This window comes from Acanthochromis polyacanthus, chromosome 4 (genome assembly GCF_021347895.1).
Source record: "Acanthochromis polyacanthus isolate Apoly-LR-REF ecotype Palm Island chromosome 4, KAUST_Apoly_ChrSc, whole genome shotgun sequence".
NCBI classification, from domain to species: Eukaryota; Metazoa; Chordata; class Actinopteri; family Pomacentridae; genus Acanthochromis; species Acanthochromis polyacanthus.
The window spans coordinates 1,574,236-1,598,041 of record NC_067116.1 but is presented as its reverse complement, the minus strand read 5'-3'; the positions used below and the strand labels follow the sequence as shown (position 1 = coordinate 1,598,041).

The 23,806-nt window shown below is 42.5% G+C and overlaps 1 protein-coding gene and 1 long non-coding RNA gene across 10 annotated transcripts in view; both read left to right on the top strand.

Moving 5' to 3' along the window:
• LOC127533521 (NACHT, LRR and PYD domains-containing protein 12-like) overlaps positions 1 to 23,806 on the top strand; it is a 175,940-nt gene that overhangs the window by 103,225 nt on the left and 48,909 nt on the right. The gene's annotated exons all lie outside the window — the stretch shown is intronic.
• On the top strand, positions 6,674 to 12,189 carry LOC127533539 (uncharacterized). Of its 8 annotated transcripts, none has more exons than XR_007941265.1 (8): positions 6,674 to 6,803; positions 7,083 to 7,219; positions 8,909 to 9,630; positions 9,744 to 9,929; positions 10,057 to 10,238; positions 10,336 to 10,421; positions 10,606 to 10,740; positions 10,933 to 12,189. It is a non-coding gene; the product is annotated as an uncharacterized LOC127533539 (long non-coding RNA). The 8 variants fall into 8 exon arrangements; XR_007941270.1 differs by having other exon boundaries at positions 6,674 to 7,219; positions 8,909 to 9,028; positions 9,148 to 9,630; XR_007941264.1 differs by having other exon boundaries at positions 6,789 to 6,803; positions 7,037 to 7,219.

The window sequence follows — 23,806 nt, the reverse complement described above, 5'->3', positions numbered from 1 at the left end:
CGAGTCGGGCCGCCCCATCAACAGGATGTTGGGGGTCACAGGGTCAGGGTCAGCCACATCAGATGAGGTGTAGCCTAAAGGTTTGGAATTAAGGATGCCCTCAATTTCCACAAGCACAGTCTGCAGGACCTCCTCAGTGACGGACTGATTGCCAAGAATAACCTGAAGGGCTTGTTTGAGAGATCGTATCTCTCTCTCCCAACAGCCCCCAAAGTGAGGGGCACTCGGTGGGTTAAAGGTGAACTTGATCTGTTGGGAAGCCAGGTGGGTCTGCAGCTCTGGCTGAAGTGACGAGAAGGCCTCTCTCAGTTCCCGCTCTCCACCCTTGAAGTTAGTGCCCTGATCAGAGTGTATCTCCAAGGGCTTGCCTCGGCGGGCCACAAACCTCCTCAGAGCCATCAGGAAGGAGTCTGTGTCAATACTGGTGAGGAGATCTAAATGCACTGCCCTTGTGGTCAAGCATTTAAATATTATGCCCCATCTCTTTTCTGTTCTTCTGCCGATCTTTATGGTGTAGGGACCGAAACAATCGACCCCTGTTGAATAAAAGGCCGGCTTATGGAGACGTAGCCTCGCGGGGGGAAGATCTGCCATGCGGGGGATGTGTGGCTTCCCACGCCACTTCCTGCATTCAGCACAGTGATGCTGATGACACCGTATGGCCTCTCTTCCTCTTAAGATCCAGTATTTCCTCCTCACTTCAGCAAACACTCGTTCACTACCTGGATGGTGTAGCTGGTCATCATAATGCTGGATGAGAAGCTGCGTGATTTTGTGCTTGGGGTCGAGGACAATCGGGTGGAGGGTCTCTACATCGATGTCTGGTGTGTGCCGTAGCCGACCACCAACTCTGATGAGCTGTGCAGTCTTGTCGAATTGTGGAGCCAGAGTTATAAGGCGACTACTGCTGGAGAGGGATTTCTCTGCCCGCATCTGGTCATAATCATGGGGGAAACAGTCCTGCTGCACTCGCTGAAGTAGGATGTTCTCTGCCTGTCTGTAGTCATCAGCAGTGAGTTGGGCGTGGGCCGCCCCCTGCAGGGACTGGGCAGTGGCTGCAACCAGTTCATTCCAGGTCTTAGACTGGGTGATGTCGGGAATAGCGGTGAGGGGAGGTGTGACAGATAGGCCGCAGAAAGTCGCTTTCTTCAGTTCCCCACACTCTGCAGTGACGGCTGGCACCTGTTGCAATTGTGGCCACTGATCGGAGGTCTTTCGTAGAAAGGCTGGACCTTGGAACCAGCGACTCGTGGCTGTGAGCTCTTGAAGGTGCTTGCCTCGAGTGATGTCGTCTGCAGCATTATTTGCAGAGTCTACATACCTCCATGAGTCTCCAGCAGTCAGTTCCTGAATTTCTGCAACACGTGTTCCTACGAACACTTTAAATCTACAAGAATCAGACTGCAACCAGGTAAGTACAGTGGTTGAATCAGTCCATAAGGTGATCTGCCGAATGGGCAGAGTGAGCTCTTCTTTTAACACTTTCGTCAGCTGTGCTCCGGTTAGGGCTGCACATAGCTCCAGGCGTGGAATTGATTGTTGTTTCTTCGGAGCTACGCGAGATCTGGCGGTGAGAAAGGCAGTCTCCACTTCACCTTCAGCACTCTCAGTTCGCAGGTATGCGACAGAGCCATAGGCCCGATCTGAAGCATCACAGAAGACGTGTATTTCTCTCTGACTGGTCTCTGAATCCAGATGTTCGCTGGTGTAGCACCTTGGTAGGATGATGTTCTTCAGATCAGGGAGCTCACCCTCCCACTCCTGCCAAGCGTGAAGGAGGTCTTCAGGTAGGGATGGATCATCCCAGTCTCTCTTTTGGTCCCACAGTCTCTGAACAACAACCTTGGCTCTGGTGGTATACGGCACAATAAATCCAAGGGGATCATATTGGCTAGCAAGCACCTGGTAAATGGTGCGGAGGGTGACCACTGTGTGCTCAACGGACTGGTGCTTGTAAGACAGTGGGTCTGAAGGACAATGCCAGAGAAGTCCAAGGGCTCATTCAGAAGCATCTGGTTGACCTTGGATTATCCACAACTCTGCGCTGGTGGATCTAATATCAGGGGGCAGGTGGGAGATAACAGATGGTTTATTACTCGTCCACTGTCTCAGTTCAAAGCCCCCGCTGGCCAGTGTGTGCTGCAGATGATCCACTAGGGCTTTAGCCTCCTCTTCAGATGAGAGACTGTGTAGACAGTTGTCCACGTAGAATGACTTCAGCACTGCTTCTCTGACGTCTTCTCCCTCACTAGTATGTTCAATTGCATGTTTTTGAAGAGCGAATGTGGCACAGCAGGGAGAACTGGTGGTGCCAAACGGTAGCACTCTCCATTCATAAATGTCGGGCGGTTCCTCGCGTTTCAGATCTCTCCACAAGAATCTGAGGAGGGGCTGGTCATCAGGAAGCAGTCTGACCTGATGGAACATGCTGCGAATGTCGCTGCTGATAGCCACTGCATGCTCCCTGAATCTCAAAAGCACAGCCAGTAGAGAGGGACCCAGTGTTGGACCAGGGAGCAGGCGTCGGTTCAGGCTCTCACCTTTATATTCAAATGAACAGTTGAAGACCACTCTGTTCTTCTCATTGTGCGTCACCATATGGTGGGGGATGTACCAGCTTGTAGGAGTGTCTTCTTCACCTGGTTTCAACTTCACAATGTAGCCTGCTGTTGCCAGCTTCTGAATTTCGGCCATGTAAGCAGCTGCTTTCTCTGGGTCTCGAGACAGCCTTTTCTCTGTCGCACGGAGCTGAGGGAGAGCTGCTTCCTTGGGAGCTTTGAGTGGGGGCATGTTCTGCACACGTAGGAGGGGGGTAGCGTATCTGTGGATGCCCTCTACATCCACTCTGATTGTTCTACTCTCCAGCAGGGCAAGAGCCTCTTGATCTTGACGTGAGCTGGTGCTAATCTTCTCATTGCGCCAGGGCAGAGTGTCCATTTGCCACAGCTTTTCCACATGGCTGTAGAGTTCTGAGGGCTGTGACTGGATGGATGTGAATAAGATCTGCTGTTCTGCCTGACAACGCCGCAGACCCTGTGCTGGGCCTTGGAGAGTCCATCCAAGACGAGTCTTTACTGCAGCAGGGCCTCCAGGGGGTCCCAGGCGTACCGGCTCTACCGGTGTGATCAGGTGGGGGTGATCTGAGCCGATGAGTAGGACGGGGCGGACAAGATGCAGCGGTTGCAGGGGTAGATCTTTCAGATGTTTATATTTCTTCTGCAGCGCCTCAACTGGATGGGTGTGTTCAGCTAAACCCAAGCGTTTTGAGGTGAAGGCGTGTTTGATGGCGTAAACCCGATGTGGTTCAGCAGCAGACGAGATGGTGAAGGAAACCATAGCACCATGTAGGATTTGCATTTCTTGTCTAACAGTTCTCAAGGGGAGATCTTCGGGTTCCCCTTTCAGGCCAAGCTGCTGAGCTGCTGCTTGGAGGAGAATTGTGCGCTCCGAACCATCGTCTAGTATGGCGTAGGCATCCATGGTTCTGCTTCCATTGCTCAGCACAACTCTACTGACTTTGAGCAGCACCTTTCGCCCTTCTAAAGGTCGGTCGATGTATAGGACCTCCTCTGTAGTGCTGGTAATGGGGGTTTCTGTGGTGTCTGATTTCGCTCCAACCTGCTCTCTACCGCCACCAGCCCATGCATTGATATCATGCAGAGCAAGAAGGTGACGGCTACTACAGCTCTTGCAGCGCATCTTCAGGTTACATTCAGCAGCTCGATGGCCTCGGCCACAACGCCAGCAGCGGTGGTTATCTTTAATCCAACTCTGCTTCTGAATCGAGCTGAGCATCTTGAAATTAGCACAGTTATTCAGTGAGTGCTTACTGTTGTCACAGTATGGGCAGTACTTCTTGTTGAGGTCAGCTGGAGGTGGCGGAGTTGTCTCCTTCTGGGGAGCGGGTGCTGTGCTCATAAAAACAGTTGACGGTCCTGTGGAAGCTTTAAAGGCTTTCTTCTGACCTTTGCTCTTGACTTCCTTCTCTCTCCTTGTGCTGATGCTGAACTGGGTGTTGTCTTCCTGTATCTGGAGCTCGTACTCTAGCCAACCAGCAAAGTCAAGGAGAGTTGGTATGGGCACGGTGAGGGGGTGAATGAAGCGGCGGAAACTAGAGCGAAGCTCATGGGGGAGTTTACTTAACAGCCGAGACACATGTGAGCCACACTCTAACTCGACATTGCCTTTTCTTCCCAGTTGCTCCAACATGCTCACCAAGGAACGCACACGTAGGGCAAACATCCTGAATGCTTTGGTGTCACCATGAGTGATATTCGGTCCATCCATGAGTTCAGCTATCCGTTGGAGGGCTAACTGGTGGGGCTGTCCATATTGCAGGTTCAGAGCTGCCATGGTGTCAGTAAAAGGATGTGTAGAGTTACTATATGAGTCCGCAATGAGAAGCGCCTCTTCGGTCTTAAGGTGATCAACGAGTATTTGATACCTAAATCTTTCTGAAGCATCACTGGGGAGAAGGTTATCAAGGGCAATCCTCAGACGATTAAAGTCCCGTGGATTTGGGCTGCTCATGTCAGGAATTGTGGGCGTTGGGCCCCTATAGAACCGCTCCTGTCCTCCCACTGGACTTGGGGTATGGCGACGGGAGTGACGGTAATGGCGAGTGTCTTGTCTCCTGGATGCAGGGCCTCGATGTGACCTGTAGTGATGCTCCTCACTCTCAGAGGAACTGGGATCGGACGACTCTCGGAATGGTCTAGTGATTGGAGCCATCCTCTGGTTAACATAGGAGGTGGGTTGCACCTTGAGTGGTGGGGAGAGATGTGCTTTCACCGGGATGGGTTCACATCTCAAAGGAGCAGATGAACGCTCTGTCTCCAGCGGGCTGGTGGTCCTGGGCTTGACTGGTTCACCTGATGCCTGCAGTTGCTGGACCAGACCACTTAATTGCTCTACTTGTTCACGTAGCTTGCGGGTGTCAGAGGAGTTTTGACGGCTGATTTGCTCCAACTTGAGCTTATTATGCTCATTCTGATAACGAAGTGTCGCATTCTGCATCTTTACCTCCTCCAACTCTGTGAGCAGGGCTTCTCCATCTGGGCCTGGTCTCTGCTGGTCAGTCCTCCGGCGGGACTCTCTCTTAGAGGACCACTGATCCTTCAATACCCACTGGGTCAAGGGGTTATCATCCTGGCTGACGGGTGATGACGAGCGCTCGCCTCCGGTTGCTCCTTCCTCTATTCCTCTATCCTCCTCATGGTACTGAACAGGGTGAGCTGAGACAGGTAGAGGATTACTCCTGTGAAAGCCGGTGAGGTCGTAGTCTTGCAAGTGTGCGGGAAGGGATGGCTGCCTCCTGACGCGCACACTGGGCTGGTCCTCTGGTACTTCAGGCATCCTTATCAGTGGCGAGATGGCGATCCGGCTCGAAGGACCATAAAAGAAAGTATAGCGCAACGGCTCCTTTCCAATTCTTATGGTTCGGAATTCACCAACCACCACTGGTGTGATCGATCAAATCACAGACTGTCCACGTGTTCCGCTTCAGAGACTTTATTGACAAAGTCCAACTAGGTGTACAGAATGCCGTATGTGTGTGTGGTCTGAAATTGAAATTATAACACAATATAAGAATATATATCTATGTACTAACTACCATTTAACAGCGATTTGTGGATTCAAAATGTCACATTGGCTTTGTAGGGTGATTTACCGCTATATTACAAAATAACCACTAGATGGTGCCATGAGACCATATAATACGTCCCTTCACAGAATTCCCTTAGGGGGAAGTAACATAAAAGCAGTACTTTTCATGCAGAAAATACCAATAACTATATGTAACTAGCAGAGGTTAGCACTCTACAGCACATATGCAACACACATATATATCTCTGCAGCAACAACAGCCATACATGGTGATAAGCATTAACTCCTACTATAAGAACAACAGGTGCTAAACGCACATGCGACCGTAACACTGCATTCCGTAGCGGCACTTAACGATGCCCAATTAACATGATGCCGCAGATTAAACATGAAATGCACAAACATAATTCAGTGGAAATCCTTCACACTATGTATATCTTACTTAAACACACTTACATTCTTTCAATTGACGCACACAACAGCATGTACACAGAGCTACGAGAAGCTAACGAGATGAACACCGTCTTCTCAACTGCACCAGGGCTGGAGCATACCAACTTAGACGGGGTGGAATGTACCACTCCAAATGGAGGGGTGCAACAGTCAAGAATTGTTCGTCTTTGTTACACATACGTTTGTTCTGTTCTTACTAACAATATTTGCTTGAGATTGGAGAGTTTTTGTTTGTGGCTAGACATCATTGGATGCATAAGGTCACAAAATCTGCTGAGAGCTATTTAACTCATTATTACAAACATCCTATATGTCCTCAAATAAAAAAGGTTAATATCACCTAAGCTACATTCAGTTTGTGCATATTTAACTAAACAGATGTTCTGAGTAGAATAATGGGACAAATCCGTATGGCTTGATGTTTGATTTTTTTTCCTTTCAAAATAAAAGCCAGCAAACTAAATAGCTGTTTCCTTTTTTCCTTTTGCCGTTGTAAAACACATAGAAAATGTTTAAAGATTAAGAAATCAAACAAAATCAACAACTTCTGTTTTGTTACTTTTTTAAATTCAATACCTAAGCCCGTTTGTTTTTATTTTGTGGCGAAACCATGGGGACTGTGGGGCGTGCACGCGCATCGCCACTGACGCACTTACGCCAATGGGGCGAGTCAACACACCGCGGCTCAGAGCTCAGTGAAGCTGACCCCCCCACAGAAAAAATCCAAGCAAACAGGCTGAGTGGTTAGTGCTTCGTTTGTGCTGATTTGTGCCGGTAAAATTTTCGTTTGTGCTGCTATCGTTTTTCAGATATTACAAGTTTTATTTTTGGGCGATGACGTCATCATCCCCCCAGCTTGCTCCAAAATATACCAGACTTGTCTACTTTTTTAGTGCTTCGTTTGTGCTGATTTGTGCCGTTAAAATTTTCGTTTGTGCTGCTATAGTTTTTCAGATATTACAAGTTTTATTTACAGACGATCACATGACCCGAATTGATGACGTCTGTGGTCTGCGCCATAGACATCAACACCACCGTCCGTGGCTGTCAACAGCGGCAGCGTTCTGCGCTTCCTACAGAATGTTGTACTACTTATCTGTTATTAAATCAGCGACAAAGTGAAGTTGTCGGATGTTACCAATACAAGAAGGAATGAAACGTAAGTCTCTAATTTTTTTTTCTGCATAAAAACTGACATTACCGGTTAAGTGATTTATAAATGCCTATATTGTTTCTTAGGGAGCCTGGTTTTTCTATATGGAGTTTTATTAAATTATATGTATTCTGTTGGAGCCATTTTAATCAGCAACCAATGAGTGGTGCTGTGACCTAGATACCCGTTTATTTGAAGGCCACACTAATTGACACAGGTGTGACGCATAGGGGAGGTGTATTGTGGCGTGGACTGTTGGGAAGACCTTGCTCTTTGTTGATATCGGTGAACTCCAGACGGTAAATAAATTGGTTTCATATATCCATTCCTAGTTATGAGTGTGGACATTTGCTTTTTGTAAATATAGAAACACAAACTCTATTGGCGTTGTTTTTGCCACGACGAAGTACAAGAGCACGTCAAAGCAGCCAGAAGCCACGTGTTGTTAATTGATGTTCCACGGCCTGCCATGAGGTCAGCGCATGATCAATATAGTTAATTGACTGAGAAAAAAAGAACCATGACTTCGAAGAGGATACAGAAGAAGATGACTGTGTTTGAAAATCCAATATATAATAGACTGAAAAAGAAAAGACTGAAAAAAGACTTTTGATTTGGAAAATCAACTTTATGTGAAAATTTGAATGTACCGATAAAAAAAAAGTTTCCATCAAAAAAGTAAATATCAGAACCTTGATGGCTTGGAGAGTCCATCATTCTTCCCACTGGCACATTCATGGAACCAAAAAACACAAAAACCGAACCATATACAAATACTGTAATAAAAATAAATCCCTCCAATCACAGTAGAGAATCCTTTATCTCACTAACAAGTGTAACAAATATTCACAAATCCCTTTCAGTCTCACTAACTACATACAACCTAAAACAAACGCAATTCTCACATTTTAAATCATTCAGTCTCAAAACCCTCCGAGATACCAAATCACAAAGACAACAAGAAGCTAACCGGATATTTGTGGAAATTACAACCTCTGAAATGATAAATACTGCTGTAGATATCAAATTAAACTAACGATTGTTGAGTAAAACTTATCAGGTTCTCCGGAATATAGTCTCTCGTTGAGGTAAACTGAATGAGAGACTTATTTTAAAGTACATCAGTGCACAAGGTAGCTTGTGTTGAAGTGAAGGTGAGAAATAAGAACTTCCATATGTGGAATATTTTAAATAGCCAAAAAAATAGCCATATTGAACACATGTAACTATAATAAACCACATAATGAATAACAGTATAGCCACAAGTGGCAATTAACAGGGTCAAAGCAACCTGGCAGCAATAGCACCTTGATTAATGGCTTAAACAGGGCCAATTTTGAACAATGCTCAATTTACAGTGTATAGCACAGCATGTGCTTGTAGCTTTTCCTTCTCAGATGCTGCTGTGACTCCACTGGTCAAGTCATCATACTTCTCCCACACACAGGAAGCTCTCCTGCAGTATGCAGTGTAGTGCCCCAGACCATCCTTGGTCAAGCTTCCCTGAAATGCAATGATAGCTCTCAGAGTGAATGTCTTTCCTTGGAGAACCATACTGGAGGGAAATTCACTCAAGCAAAATTCGGTTTGGTTTGCAGGGTCTGTGTCAATCCATGTTACTTCTCCAATGCTGTAGCTGTGAGTAACTGTCCCTGCACAGAGCACTTTTCCTGAGGTTCTGTTTGCTGTTTTCAGTTCTGCTGGACACTGAGAATGCTCCAGGATTGGCCTGAGGCAGGGAGACTGGGGCAGCCGGAGTCCTTCTTCCACAGCAGTGTCAAGCTGAGCCACACCAGAATTCCTCAGAACAGAAAGGTCAGGAGAAACAAGTGGCACTTCCCTTGTCATTCCTTTGCTGAGGTAACAGTACTGTGAAGAGCAGTGTTTTGTGAGATACACACTGGATACATTTCTCATTGTTTTTGCAATGACAGTAGAGATGTTGCACTGTGCATCAACTTGGAGGGCACCGGACCTCAACTGGACTGCTTCAAACATTGTACTAAGCAGCTCTGCCCTCTGTGAGTATGTCTGTTTGGTGACCCATCTGTGACGACAGCTTTCACCAGCTGCAAGACTGGGTTGTCACTGTCTCTCCTAACAGCATTTTGAAATGCAGAGCTGTCACAGAAAGCACAACATAAAGCCTGACAAAACGCATCAAATGTGCAGGTGTTCAACACAGAGATCATTGATTTGCCAAGTCTAATAGGCTGATGAAGGTTTCCATTTTTTAATAATCCCACCTTCACTCTTTTGGCCCCAAAAGATGGATCTACGTGGAGCCACTCAGCGCAAGGAGAGAGGTAGGAAGTCCTCTTCCTTTTTTTGGGTGGAACCACTTGGCCTCTCCAGTTTTCGACCGCTTCATCATCTGCTGAAGGAATGTTTGTGGCAGCATCACATTCCACAAAAGGGTGAACATCCATTTTTATCTTGCCTTCTGCACTGTGGGTAGTCATGGATGCTGGATTGGCTTCTGTGACTATCACAGATGCCGCTGTTGCCTCATCTTTCATTTCTTTTGCAGAGCAAATCCGCATATTTCCTTCAATGAAAGACAAATGACGAGCAATGAAGCGATCAACTCGAACTGGCAAGTTTTCATGTTTGAAAAGGCCATGTTTTATATTTCTGAACTCTGCTTCAGCAGTGGCTGAGCTTGCTGTGATGCTGGTGCTTTGGAAGAGAGGGACCATTATTCCTGTCCAGAGCGGTAAGTAACTTGCAAGCCGTATTATGTGGGGAATAATCTCAGGGAGGAAGTGAATATTGTCTCGATCCCCGTTAGCTGCAGCAAGTGACCTGCTCTCCTCGCATATTTCTGTTACCCACTGTCGTAGGTCAGTCTGGATCTCATCACATGGATCCACTGTTTTCATTTCCTCTCTCTCTTCTCCTGGAGTGATGATGGAGTCCTCTGCAATTTGGGCTTTTAGGTATTTCTTGCACCTTTCTGATGCGAGAGGGACTCCAGAACTGTCGTCACCCTCTGCCTCACTGAGGGCAACAACAGTGATAGCATGTAAGATGTGTTTTGCATGGTCCAAGGATTGCGACTGAAGAAGCTGTGCTAAAGACCTGACAAAGAAATCTTTGACACGATGTGCTTTGTTTTTCAGGCAATCCCACTGGCAGATCATCTTGATGCAGTGTGCAACATCAACCCTGACAAAACAAGGGGGAAGTTTTGCAGACTGGTTCCCACGTAAGACATTGAAACATTCATTAATGTAGGTCTTAAGATCAGGATGAGGAGTGAAAGCCTTGACCAGAGCTCCAAGAATGGCCAGAGAAAAATCACTCACAGCTTCCTTTGGAACAGCTGCACCTGCACGAATCCATTCTGCTAACCAATTTGCAATGGCATTAACATCATGTCTCTCTGACAGCATTTGCACCACTGGGACACTGGAGCAGTTGTGTGCTGTCAGAATGCCTTGATAAAGGAAGATATGGCCAGATGTACCATTTGGTCTCACCAGTTTTCTCACTACTGAGCCAGTTGCATCAAAACACACTGCTGGGTGAGTTGTTTTAGACAACGTCTTATATACATGCAGCTGAGTTTGACTCCAGTAGTGACAGAAAAACTTATCCAGTCCAATGTCTCGAATGCTACCACTGTGAGGTGCACTATATTTTAGGAACTGCAAAGATCTAATAGGATCTTTTTCCCCTAATTCCAGATCTTTTCTCTCTTGTTTGGCTTTCCGCAGGGTGGCCAAATTTGGTAGGTGGCTTGGCTCAGGATCTCCAACATCCATTAGATCTGCTGCCTTTGCTGACCTCCATACAGCTGGTTCCATCCTGCCCTCACACAGCTCTTTCGCAATCTGCTCACGCAGGTTTCCAGACATGAACCGCTTGGAACGGCCAGTGTGCAGCGAGATGTCTGTATTTTTTATGTCACACTGAAACATCATTGGGCTATTAATTGCTGGCTCTCTGTCACATTTCATTTCCAAATGGCCATTGCACTCCTTACAGTAGCCTCTAATCTGTATGTAAGTATTAGTGACAGTTGGATAAACCTTGGCTCTTTGGAACACAAATGTGCATGAGTTTTTTATCTTCTTCCACAATAAATTATTTATGACATGAGTCCAAGTGCCAGTTTTCAAAACTGTGTATTCCCTTTTCTGAGATGGAGAAAACTTGTCTTTGTATTGCACTTTTTCTGGAATAAATTTAATCCATTCCTCAAAAGGCACTTCCAGCTGAAAAGCTTGACAATCTTTTTGTTCAGGAGAAATGCAACCTGAGTCTGACTCCATGTCAACAGTACTGTCTGGATCACTTTCCTGGTCACTAAATTCCAAAACTGACCAGATGTTATGTCTGTTCAGCTTCACAAAAGTGTACAGGGCCTTTGCAGACATCTTGCCTTCTAACTGCTGACTCAGCTCTGTCCAGACAGTGGCAGCTGGAGTGGCTATTTTGCCATTGTTGACTATGGCCTCTTTTGAAGTGCAGAGAACAGCAAAAATTGAATCCCTGTCTACTGATGGCTTTCGGGGCATCTAGTTAAAAAAAAAAACGATGATTAGCACTGATCAAAACATTAATTCTGGCCTATATAATCTTCCTGGAGACACAAAGCATATCAGTCTCCAGCAATCTACATGCTTACTTGGGTCTTTTGTGCATTTACAAATGAAGTGTTTCCTGTTTAATTTTGAAAATGTTAGCGATACCATGTTAGCTAAATCATGTTAACTTGGAATTTTACTGCATTATTTTTGCTAAAACCTCGGTATTTTACAAGTGCACTTACCGTGTCTAGAAATCAGATTTATCTGAAGGTTGTAAAAATACCACTGAAACGGTAAAATTGTGAAAAGGTCATCCAATGTGTGTGTCTTGTGAAATGGCTGTGAAAGACTGCTATTTTGTGTCGTTCTTAGTGGGGAGTGCTGAATGTTGTTTTTTTTTTTAATGCTTCATGCTCCTAAATAAACTTTGAAGCGGTTTCATTTATTGTCTTATGACAGAAATGTGATTGGCAAAGTAAATATAAAGCACAGTTCATTAAAAATGTAAATTAGTAACATAAATACACATTCTACGTTTATTTAACCAAATTTTATTGAACAAATGTACACACAAAGGCACAAAGTCAGTTCAAAGAGACATTTTCCAGCAATAACAGGTTGAACATCCTCAGATGTTATTACAGTAGTTCTATACACATTATATACATTAAGACGTTATAAACGTGGCAGACCACAGACTTCAATTCGGGTCATGTGATCGTCTGTAAATAAAACTTGTAATATCTGAAAAACTATAGCAGCACAAACGAAAATTTTACCGGCACAAATCAGCACAAACGAAGCACTAAAAAAGTAGACAAGTCTGGTATATTTTGGAGCAAACTGGGGGGATGATGACATCATCGCCCAAAAATAAAATTTGTAATATCTCAAAAACTATAGCAGCACAAACGAAAATTTTACCGGCACAAATCAGCACAAACGAAGCACTAAAAAAGTAGACAAGTCTGGTTCATTTTGGAGCAAGCTGGGGGGATGATGACATCATCGCCCAAAAATAAAACTTGTAATATCTCAAAAACTATAGCAGCACAAACGAAAATTTTACCGGCACAAATCAGCACAAACGAAGCACTAAAAAAGTAGACAAGTCTGGTATATTTTGGAGCAAGCTGGGGGGATGATGACATCATCGCCCAAAAATAAAACTTGTAATATCTCAAAAACTATAGCAGCACAAACGAAAATTTTACCGGCACAAATCAGCACAAACGAAGCACTAAAAAAGTAGACAAGTCTGGTATATTTTGGAGCAAGCTGGGGGGATGATGACATCATCGCCCAAAAATAAAATTTGTAATATCTCAAAAACTATAGCAGCACAAACGAAAATTTTACCGGCACAAATCAGCACAAACGAAGCACTAACCACTCAGCCTGTTTGCTTGGATTTTTTCTGTGGGTGGGGGGTCAGCTTCACTGAGCTCTGGAATCGCGGCAGCGGCTGCTCTCTTTGTTAATCAGCAGAAACACATCCTCTCTCCTCTGTCACACAAAGTCGGAGCAAACTTTAGTATCTGCGTCTTTGGGCGAAACACAAGCTCCAACGCTATTGATCAGTGATCAGCTGCTCGATTCTTCACCGCACCACTCACAGATTGGAGCTCCGTGCGCTCTGGAGAGACCAGGCAGCCACAGGGCTGGGACACATGTGGAATGGGTATACAGTCCAAGCAGAAATAAAATAAATAATATGCAATATATATCAATGTGTTTCCAGTAATTCCCTTTAAATATAATTACAAAAAACACCAACAAATTTTGCAAATTTGGATTTTGTTTGTGGGATACTGTTATTTCTTATCAGCAGCACTGACGATGCCGAACCAAGAGGGGGCAGCATATCGTGGCCCAGCAGTCGATGCGCACTCGCAGTTACAAAACTGTAATTGGATAAAAGTTCTATCAGAAAGCCGCATGCCTGGACAGAAGGTGTATATTTTTTTAATGTAGGATTTGGAGTTTGATTGATTAAAGCGGAGCAACTGAATGCACAATGACGCACATGCTTGGAGCCTTCTGGACGGAGATGGATGAAATCTTTTCAATGGTACATTTCCATGCGCCGGAAATCCGGCGCGGCGCCGGAAAACTTTAAGCCCTGCATTTGCTTTGATTACTGCTTTGCATGGTCTTACAGCAACATGCCATCCCATCCAGTTTGTGTTTAGTTGGACTATGATTTATTTTTCAACAGGACAATGACCCCAAACACACTTCCAGGCTGTGTGAGGGCTATTTGACCAAGAAGACTGATGGAGTGCTGCATCAGCTGACCTGGCCTCCACAGTCACCTGATCTTATCCCAATCCAGATGGTTTGGGATAAGATGGACCGCAGTGAAGGCAAAAGGGCCAACTAGTTCTCAGCATCTCTGGGAACTCTTTCAAGACTGCTAGAAAACCATTTCAGGTGACTACCTCATGAAGCTCATGGAGAGAATGCCAAGGATGTGCAAAGCGGGGATCAAAGCAAAAGGTGGCTATTTTGAAGAATCTAAAATATAATATATGTTTTGATTTTTTTCAGACTTTTTTGTTTACTGCATAATTCCATTTGTGTTCATTCATAGTTTTGATGCCTTCAGTGAGAATGGACAATGTAAATAGTCATGAAAATAAAGAAAAACTAATAAATGAAAAGGTGTGTCCAAACTTTTGACTGGTAGTGTATAAGAATGAACTTCAAATAAGAATTAAAGGTATCTGAAGAGGTATCAAGATCACCACTTCCAAAGATCACATCCATGATTGGTTAGATGCTGATTTGAATTGGGCTCCAAAGAACTTTGTTGATAAAAGAAAAGTCACTGGAATGGGGGATCTTGGCCAGACTTCACCTTGGCTTTTTATGGGTTTTAAACTACTTTCTTTCATAGGCTTCTTTTTCGATGGTTTACTTAAATTTGGGGCTTCTTCAGTTAAAGTTTACAATGCAACTTATAACGATGAGCACTGACTATGTATTTACATTATTTCTAGACTGGACTACTGCAATTTCTTAATGTAGCCACTTTGACAAAACAGCCAAGATTTGTCAGTGTTAATGGGTACATATTTTTGATGTTACAGCTTCACTGTGTGGTCATGTTTTTCTCCCTACATGAAGGCTTTGTAGTCAGTTAGCTTGACTGCAATGAGAAAAAAGTCTGCATACAAGGACAAGTCATCTCCATGAGTTTTCAGCTTCTTACCTATAGTAGGCCAATTGTATTGCCATCTGTATGAAAGCATCAGGACTTATCTTGTGAGCCTTTAGAACTTTCTTCGCATAGTGGCTGAACACCACGACCCTCAGATCCAGGTTTTGAGCAATTCTGTGAGGGTGGGGAGAGGAGAAAGTTTCTGGAGTAGCTTTACAGATGTTTGCATATCTTTGGTTTATTACAAGTATACATTTATGATGAATAATATTCATTTTCTATTCCTACCCTCTAAATTTCTGCATTCCTTGCTTAAACTGTGTTATCGATGTTTACAGATGTATTAGTAGCATATCACTCTGTTTTAATACAAATGTAGTGATGACAATTGGATGGTGGGATGGTATGGTTTACAGTCTAGTTTACCACATATACATACCCAAATAAACAGTGCAATAGGCTAGTAGCTCAAATATTAGACAACTTAGTCACAATGTTTGCATAAAACTACGACAAAAAGAGGGCAATTGACCAATCCTACCATTAAACTGTAGTGATTTAAAGTGTGCAAAAACGTGGGCACCAGTGCAGTTACTGGATAGAAATATCAAAGATCAGAGGGAATTAAACGATGCTGTTATATTTTAGACTCATGTGATGGGAAAACAAGACCAGAGGGGCTGTGTACAACCTGCAAATGATCATTTTTACTTAAATATGAACTTTACATTTTAATTCATGTTTTTCTATTTTAAAGAGAGTTAAATGTTGCCAACAGTGCATATAAAGCTTGGAATGTTGAAAATGTATTGACCACTGAGGTAATCCCTGCTTTTGAGGGAAATGGCCAGGTTTGCTTGTTTTTCATTGAATCAGTCACTTTTGTCTTGGGCAGAGGTAAGCGAAGAATGGAGCTTCTGTGTTCACTCAAAAAAGGGGCAAATATTCTCCAAATATTTGGGGGAATAGTTGTATGCAGAGAGGACAGAATATGAATATTCTAATCTAGTGATAGTATTACCATATGTTCATCGCTGCAGTCGACACATATCTACGTTATTTGCTGCAGCCGTATGAGGCTGTGATGCGGTGGTGTCATGGCGGCGGTGGCAGGCAGCAGTTTGGCAGGTGCTGCTGCATCCGTGTCTGTATCTCTCTTAAAACAACATGAGAGATCGCCTGACTTTTTTATAAACGGAACTTCTGCATCTTGGAATATACGTCTTAAATACAGTAAAGCAAGGGCACCTTCGTTACATCTTTGGGCTACCTTGTATGTGCTGCTTCTACTACTGACTCAACTGTGGGGAAATTGGTCTGCCATGTGCAGATGCGAGCGCTCCTCGGCCTTCCAGAAACAGGCTTCGGTGTGCTTGGATGTAGTTGAACCAGAACCACTTGTATCATGGTGCCAGTACACGTTATACGCAAATGTTTTAAATGGCGGACGAGCGTGCATTGGCAGTGCGCTACTTCAGCGGCGTGGCCTAAGGCAAACATTGGTGCCAACAAGTTGGACTCGGAAATACTCTATCCTGCTTTGTTCGTTTTTACTTCTATGCGGAGATATCCACTTAAACCCTGGACCTGCGGACCACATGAATCGAGGGGACGCTTCAAAATCAGCTGTTCCCTCTCCTTTGGTGGAAATGTCGCGGCCCCATTTTTACGAGGCCTGTGTGGGAAGACGAGGTAATGCTACAAATTCTACTCCTAATAACATCTCCGGGACAATGTTAACGCCTTTAGCTCACGCAAAATTAGCAAACACTGCAACTATCATCGCTGCAAAAAAACAACAGCATATGAAACTGTTTGAGACTGTAAATCACGCGAGCGTGCTCTGGAACCCGAAAACTAAGCCAAAGGGTATTTTCGGAGGACATTTGAATATCCGTAGCGTTGTCTCAAAGACTGAGCAGATAGAGCATTTGTTGACTGATTCAAATCTCGATTATCTCTGCTTGACAGAAACTTGGTTAACCCCGTCTATTCCTTCATCAGTTGTGAATGTGCCGGGATATACTTTATACAGGCGTGATAGATTGAAGGGTAAAGGCGGTGGTGTGTTGATCTATGTAAAAAATCATATTCAAAGTCAGATACTGGATTTTAACGATTGTAATCTGGAATGTGTTGGTATCATTATTACTTTGTCCCCCCAAATGATTTTTTGTGTTATTGTAATATATCGACCCCCAAAAGCTACTAATGATTTCTTTGTTTCTCTTGGTAGACTGCTTAAACAGTGTGAGGGAAAGGAAGTTATTCTTTTGGGTGATTTTAACTTAAATTGGTCTGAGAGATCGTGCAGGTATAAACTTGAGGAAATAACAAAATCCTTTCAAATGATACAGATGTTAGATAAACCAACGCGAATAACAAAATCTTCACAAACTTTAATAGACCTAATATTTACAAATAAGCCTGAGAGAGTTACTAAAATTTATAATTTAATTACAGGTATGTCTGATCATAATTTAACCTTATTAGCTCGAAAATTGACAAAGGCAAGGTATAAAGAAGAAATTCAAATTAAAGGTAAAACATGTATCACTTTTATTTCAAAGAAAGATCTGAATCAAATTGAAAACGATCTAAAACAAATAAACTGGACAGACATCCTCAAGAATAAATCTTGTGAAGAGGGTTGTCATGATTTAATGTTAACTGTAAATAGTATTTTAACAAAATATACAAAAAATAGGCAAAGAAGGCAAAGTACAAAACAAAATTTGCCGTGGTTCACTAAAGCTATCTGGGAAATGATGAAAAAGCGAGATATGGCATTGAAAGCTTTCCTGAGGTCCGGATTAATAACTGATCGTCTTAATTTTACAAGTCAGAGAAATAAGGTTACAGTAGCACTTCGAAAAGCCAAGGCTGGGTTTTTCCTTGACATTATTAAAAATGCACAAGGAAATAGTAGAATAATATGGAAAACTATTAATAAATTGCTTGGAAAAGAAAAATCTGAAAGTGAGGGTATTCGTCTTAAAATAAATGGAAATATAGTTAATGATTCTTTGGCAATAGCAACAAATTTTAATGATTATTTTATAAATGGTGTCAAAACATTGGCCAAAGACTTTAAATTCGTTGATCCTATTTCTGTCATTAATGACAATTCCAATATGATCCTTTGCCCAATAAATACAGTTAAAGTTAAAAAAATAATTACAACATTGAATAGTAGTAAGGCAAAAGATATTTATGGTATAGATACAACTTTTTTAAAACATTATAGGGATATTTTTTCTGATCCATTAACAAAGATGATTAATCATTCGATCAGGGAGGGTATTTTTCCTGCAGTTTTAAAACCAGCCATTATTACCCCTATTTTTAAATCTGGAGACAAACAAGACATGAGTTGTTATCGTCCGATAAGTATTCTTCCTGCCGTATCAAAGGTGCTTGAGAAAATTGTTGCAGAGCAACTGACCAACCACCTGGACTCACAATTACTCTTAAATCCAATGCAATTTGGTTTTAGGCAAAGATATTCAACAGATTCAGCCTGTTGTTATTTTTTGGAAACAGTCAGGGCATTCATAGATCGGGGAGGGGTGGTGGCAGCAGTCTTCCTTGATCTGCGTAAAGCCTTTGATACAGTTAATCATCAGATATTGCATAATAAGTTAAATAAATATCATTTTTCTAATCATACCCAAAAGTGGCTGCAATCTTACCTAAGTGACCGACATCAATGTGTGCGGGTGAATAACGCTAAATCTGAATTTAAATCTGCCTCTATGGGAGTGCCGCAGGGGTCTATTTTAGGACCCTTGCTTTTCAGCATTTATATAAATGACCTCCCTGCAGTGTGTCCTGATGTTGAGATAATAATGTATGCCGACGATACGGTGATTTTTACTTTCGAGAAAGATGAGTTTGAGGTTGTGGAAAAGTTAAATAAGGAGATGCAGAAAGTAGCCAAATGGCTACAGACATCCTGCCTCACTCTAAACTTAGATAAAACAGTCTCAATGTTTTTTTCAAATAAAAGAAAACTATTAAAAATATGTGAAATCGAAGTAAATGGGCAAAAACTTAAAAATGTAGATGAAACAAAATACTTGGGTTTAACAATAGATTCAAATCTTTGTTTTAAAACCCATATTAAAAAAATTGGTAATAAACTAAAATTTAATTTAATGAATTATAAACATATTAGAAATTCTTTAACAACAGAGGCCTCTTATACTTATCTCAATACGATGATTGTCCCGCATCTTTTATATTGTATGTCCAGCTGGTCTCAGGCTTGTGAAACATCAGTGAAACCACTTGAGTCTTTGTATAAGAGAGCCCTAAAAATTCATGATAGAAAGCCTTTTCGATATCATCACTGTAACATCCTTAATAAATACAATTTTTTTAGTTTTGATAATTTAATTAAATTCAATCAAATTTCCTTATTATTTAAAATAATTCATAATCTGACTGCCCCCCCACTGAGAAAGTTTATTACTCTGAGTGCAGAACAAATTTCTCGGTCTACACGGTCGACAGTCAGAGGAGAGTGTATTGTTCCAAGGTGCAGAACTACTTTTGGCCAACAGTCATTTTCTTACAGAGCTGTGAGCCTTTGGAACACTCTTCCCAGTGAAATCATGGCATGCACAGACTTTAGCGTGTTCAAGCGTTTAACTAGAACATGGTTATTGTCGCAGCAAGTTTGTACACATTGAGTGACTGGGGTAAACTGTAACTGTATGTGTTACTGTGTGACTGTTACAATGTACTGTTTTTTTTCTTTTTTTTTTTTTTTTTCTTTTAATGGTAACAGCAACCTGCCCAGGGACTACAGGTGGAAATTAGCTCTTTGTGCTATAACCTGGCACATGCATATTTTCCTTATATGGATTAATGTTTATTGTGCATTGTCCCTGATTAAATAAATGAAATAAATAGAAATAAATAAATAAATTAAAGTGCCATTTGAAGCCGATAGTCTAACAGTAGAAGTGTGAAAACAGTGTTGCTGGTAAACGTCCTGCAGCTGTTTCAATAGCAGCAAATGGAAATGGCAATGATTTTATTTTCATCTGCTTTTATCTTTGAGTTACATTTTTCTGGACACAGGGTTTGGGTGGAATTCATAGATGATCAAACGCTTTATCACAACTTCTACAGAGTCTCACATGTCCATGTTCTGCTTTGCCTCTTCAATGATATTCTTGATATCAGGTGTAATGTTGAAGTGTAGTTTCTGGGGCATCCACAAAGGCACCACAGGAGACAGTATCTTCTCTGGCTTCTTCCTGTTTCCACACGTATGAACAAGGAAAAATCTAAACTAGTGAAAAACAAACAACAGTGTCACCATTACGTACTTCATAACACATATATAAATATATATATATATATATACAGAGATAATGCCAACATGTGTACCAGCTGAGATACCCAGAGCCATCAGAAGATTAAATGGGTCTGGGCTTAAATTACAGATTTGGTGGTTTAGGTGTACATTTTGTTTACAACAAAACTTCACAAAACTGCTTTCAGTAACTCTGTTTTCTAGCTATATATGTAACTGAAGGAAGACAAACATGTTGTCTTTGCCCGAGCAGGACATTGTGATTTTTACTTCTGTGTCCATTTTGCCTCATCACTGAATTTCCTGCAATGTGAGAACAACAAGAAATTCAAAATGGCTACAGCAAGAGAACCTTCTTTGCTTTTGATCTACTTCCATGGATTCTATAACGTAGTCAGATCAGGCCATAAAAGGTGTACCATCAGCGGCAGCATGTGACATGTTAAAACCTTGTGCCCCTTCTTTTCCAATAATTAACTTAAAGAAACAGAAACACAGCAAAGGCATTAGCATCACCTCCCAAACTTTTATCAGTCTGTTTCTTACTCATTGTGTGATTATATTGCTTATCTTATATCGAGCTTTTGTTTGCAAATCTTAGATGTCACTAATAGTGGTGAATGCTTGCAATACCTCTGAAGAACAAATGAACTAAATAACTAACTCACACAATGAATAAACCACCTGCAAGATATTTGTCTGTGGAATGAAACTCCATAAAATCTGTCAAAAGCAAATTATTAATAATTTAAGTGTCGTGCATGTAAGTAGTGAAGTGACTGACCAGTTGATATAAAACAGTTAAAATGGAAACAACAGAACATATGAGACACACATGAGAAAAGAAACTGATTAAAAGTGGGAATAATTACTGCATAAATTACACCAGGATCAGTGCTTAAAGATCCCAAGAGCTAAACTGCATTCCCAAGAAATGAACAGAACCCTAAATGTTGCAGGTTGCACTTGTAAACCCTTCCATGTCAGTTCAGACAGATAGCTGTAGTGTCGCAGATTTTATTCAGAATTTACTCATTTGCATATAAGTTCTGTGAAACAATAGTGGCCTTAATTCCCCAATGTTTTCATACTCTGGAAATGTTTTACTTTTACCCTCAAAAATATCTCACCTCGGAAGTCATTTTCAAGGATCAATATGTCCTGAAACAAAACTATTTCAGCCATGAAACTTGGTAAGGACAGAGGCAAATGTGTTTCCAGCAGTTCCAAATGATTGAATGGCTCTAGAATGTATAGCTTTTGAAAATAGAAAACAGTCCAAAACATTCAAAGAAGGAGCATACTGGGGCCCCAAAATGTTCCAGTAAGTGTCTATATATGTGGATGTATCCATATTTCCTACTAAACTGCAGCCTTTTGTTGACATTTCACTAACCTTTTTGGCCTCCAGCTTCAATAGAATTGGATTGATGGCAAGTATGGCAGCTGAAGTAGCAGATTTTGGAAGATGTGCTTCCCAGAAGTAGCCCAGACTGTGCTATGCATGGTGTCGTGTAGATATTGCCACTTCTCTAGGCTGTGAGTCAGCTCTGCAAAATGCTCCACAAATTGGGACATCTTGGTGATGCTGATATTGACGCTGATGATGGTGCAGGGGTTGCCTTTTTTCTTAGTCTTTTTAGATGTGGCCTGATCTTACAACACAGCAGGGAGTGTCTGTGATGCAGTTTGGACTGTGGAAGAGTTTTGTTAGGAGAACAAGCTTGATGGCAGCATGCCTGACCAGGAAGAGATCTACTGGTGCAGTGCTATTAGCTCAGCTGTCTCCAGGAAACTGTGTGTTTGAGTTTGGTCTTAAAGTGTGATTTATGCAATGCATAGCTTTTGGTAATTGCATTGCTCAAACATTCACTGACCCTTGTCATACAATTTGCTGAGCAAGGCAGAATAGCCATGAGTTATGATCTGTGCCCGCTCTTTCAAAATAAAATGTCAACAAATAGGTTCTTACAGGGAATGTTGTTTGGGTTATACATGATTGTATTGTCTCCCCTCCTCATTGTACTTGGGGCTGGAATGGTGACAGAACACAGACTATTGATGCCAAGAAGATATTCTCAGACGGACATCCCTTGAACGATGCAACTGTACCTCTTTCGGTTTGTAAACTTCACCCTGACTTTGTGCTCCTCTTCATTCTTGTCAGTGGTAAATCCAGCATCTTTCAAATGGCTTTCATCTGATGATGTCTGTTAATACCAATAGTACATGTTCTGTCATCATCCCAGAACCAAGTAGGAGGAGAGGAAGCGAATACAAACTTGAAATTTGGACGAAAGGATGCAAATAAATGTTGCTGTCGTTTGTTGTTTCATCAGACTATTGATACTCCATGTCACTTGTTGAGTTGCTCTACTCATTCATTCATTGTGTCACCTGCAGTGTTTTGTCAAACCAGCGGTTGGCGCTGTTCCACTGGCTTCCACCTCCATGCATTATCTGGAGTCCAGCACATATGCTGTACATTTCATCAGATGCTTGAGGCATGGGTCCGTCCAAACACACTGTGCAGATGCTCCTTTCGGTGCTTGACAGTGATTCTTTGTTGATCTTATCTGTACACATTAAGTACAAATACACAAAGTACACATATGCATGATGTTATGTAACTGGACGAAGACAGTTTAGCAGGCCAGTCTGACATTTTTTCATGTATGGCTATGAATGGAAAAGTACTATGAGAAGAAGTAACTGATTTTAAACTGCATTTATGAGAAAGAACTAACAGATTACTTAAGACTGAGGAAACCTTGGCCAGTGAAGAAGTGGATTTAAAGAGAAGATTTCTGGATTTCTTAAGGTCCACCTACTCTGTATATGTCACGCCCTCTTGCTACGGCAAACCGATTAATTACTTTCATGACGAGCGGCTGCGCTGAGGACGCAGCCGGCAGTAATTACTGATCAGCGCTGTATAAAACAGAACTCGAGACGTTGCTCAGTGCTGCAGCATTGGACTACTCTCCCCGCTCATGAACGCGCTCCTCTGTCAGTCATCCTGCTTGGACTCTGTCTGTTCCGTTCGGACTACTCTCCGCTATGCATCTCTCACTTATTGGATGTTAGTGTCTGACTTGCCTGTAATTACCGCTGCTCCGTTTGCACCCAGTTCCCTGTCTGCTTCTCAGTCTCTGCCCCCCTCCGACTCCGTTTCCCCATGGCTGGACTTTTGTGAGTTACCTTTTAGGTTAGTTTTTGATTTATGTTTAGTTTTTCCTCGGCCTTCGGGTCCGCCCTTGGTTCTGTTATTTTATTTAATTCTCACCACGGCTGATTTGGTTCGTCGCTTTTAGTTTAGTTTTGATTACCTTTCTGTTTGTTCCAGTGCATCTGCATTTTGAGTGTTTATTTCAGTTTCATTAATTAAACCTGGTTTTCTTCAAATCACCTGCCTGTCTGTCTGCCTGCTGCATGGGTTCACACCTGTCTTGTTCGTGACAGAATGCTGCAGCCAACCCAAGAACCCAGCAGGCACTTCTGATTTTCTTTTTCCCACACCATGTCTAGAAAAGATCAGAACTCTCCCTTCTGGGGAACCCAGCTAACCG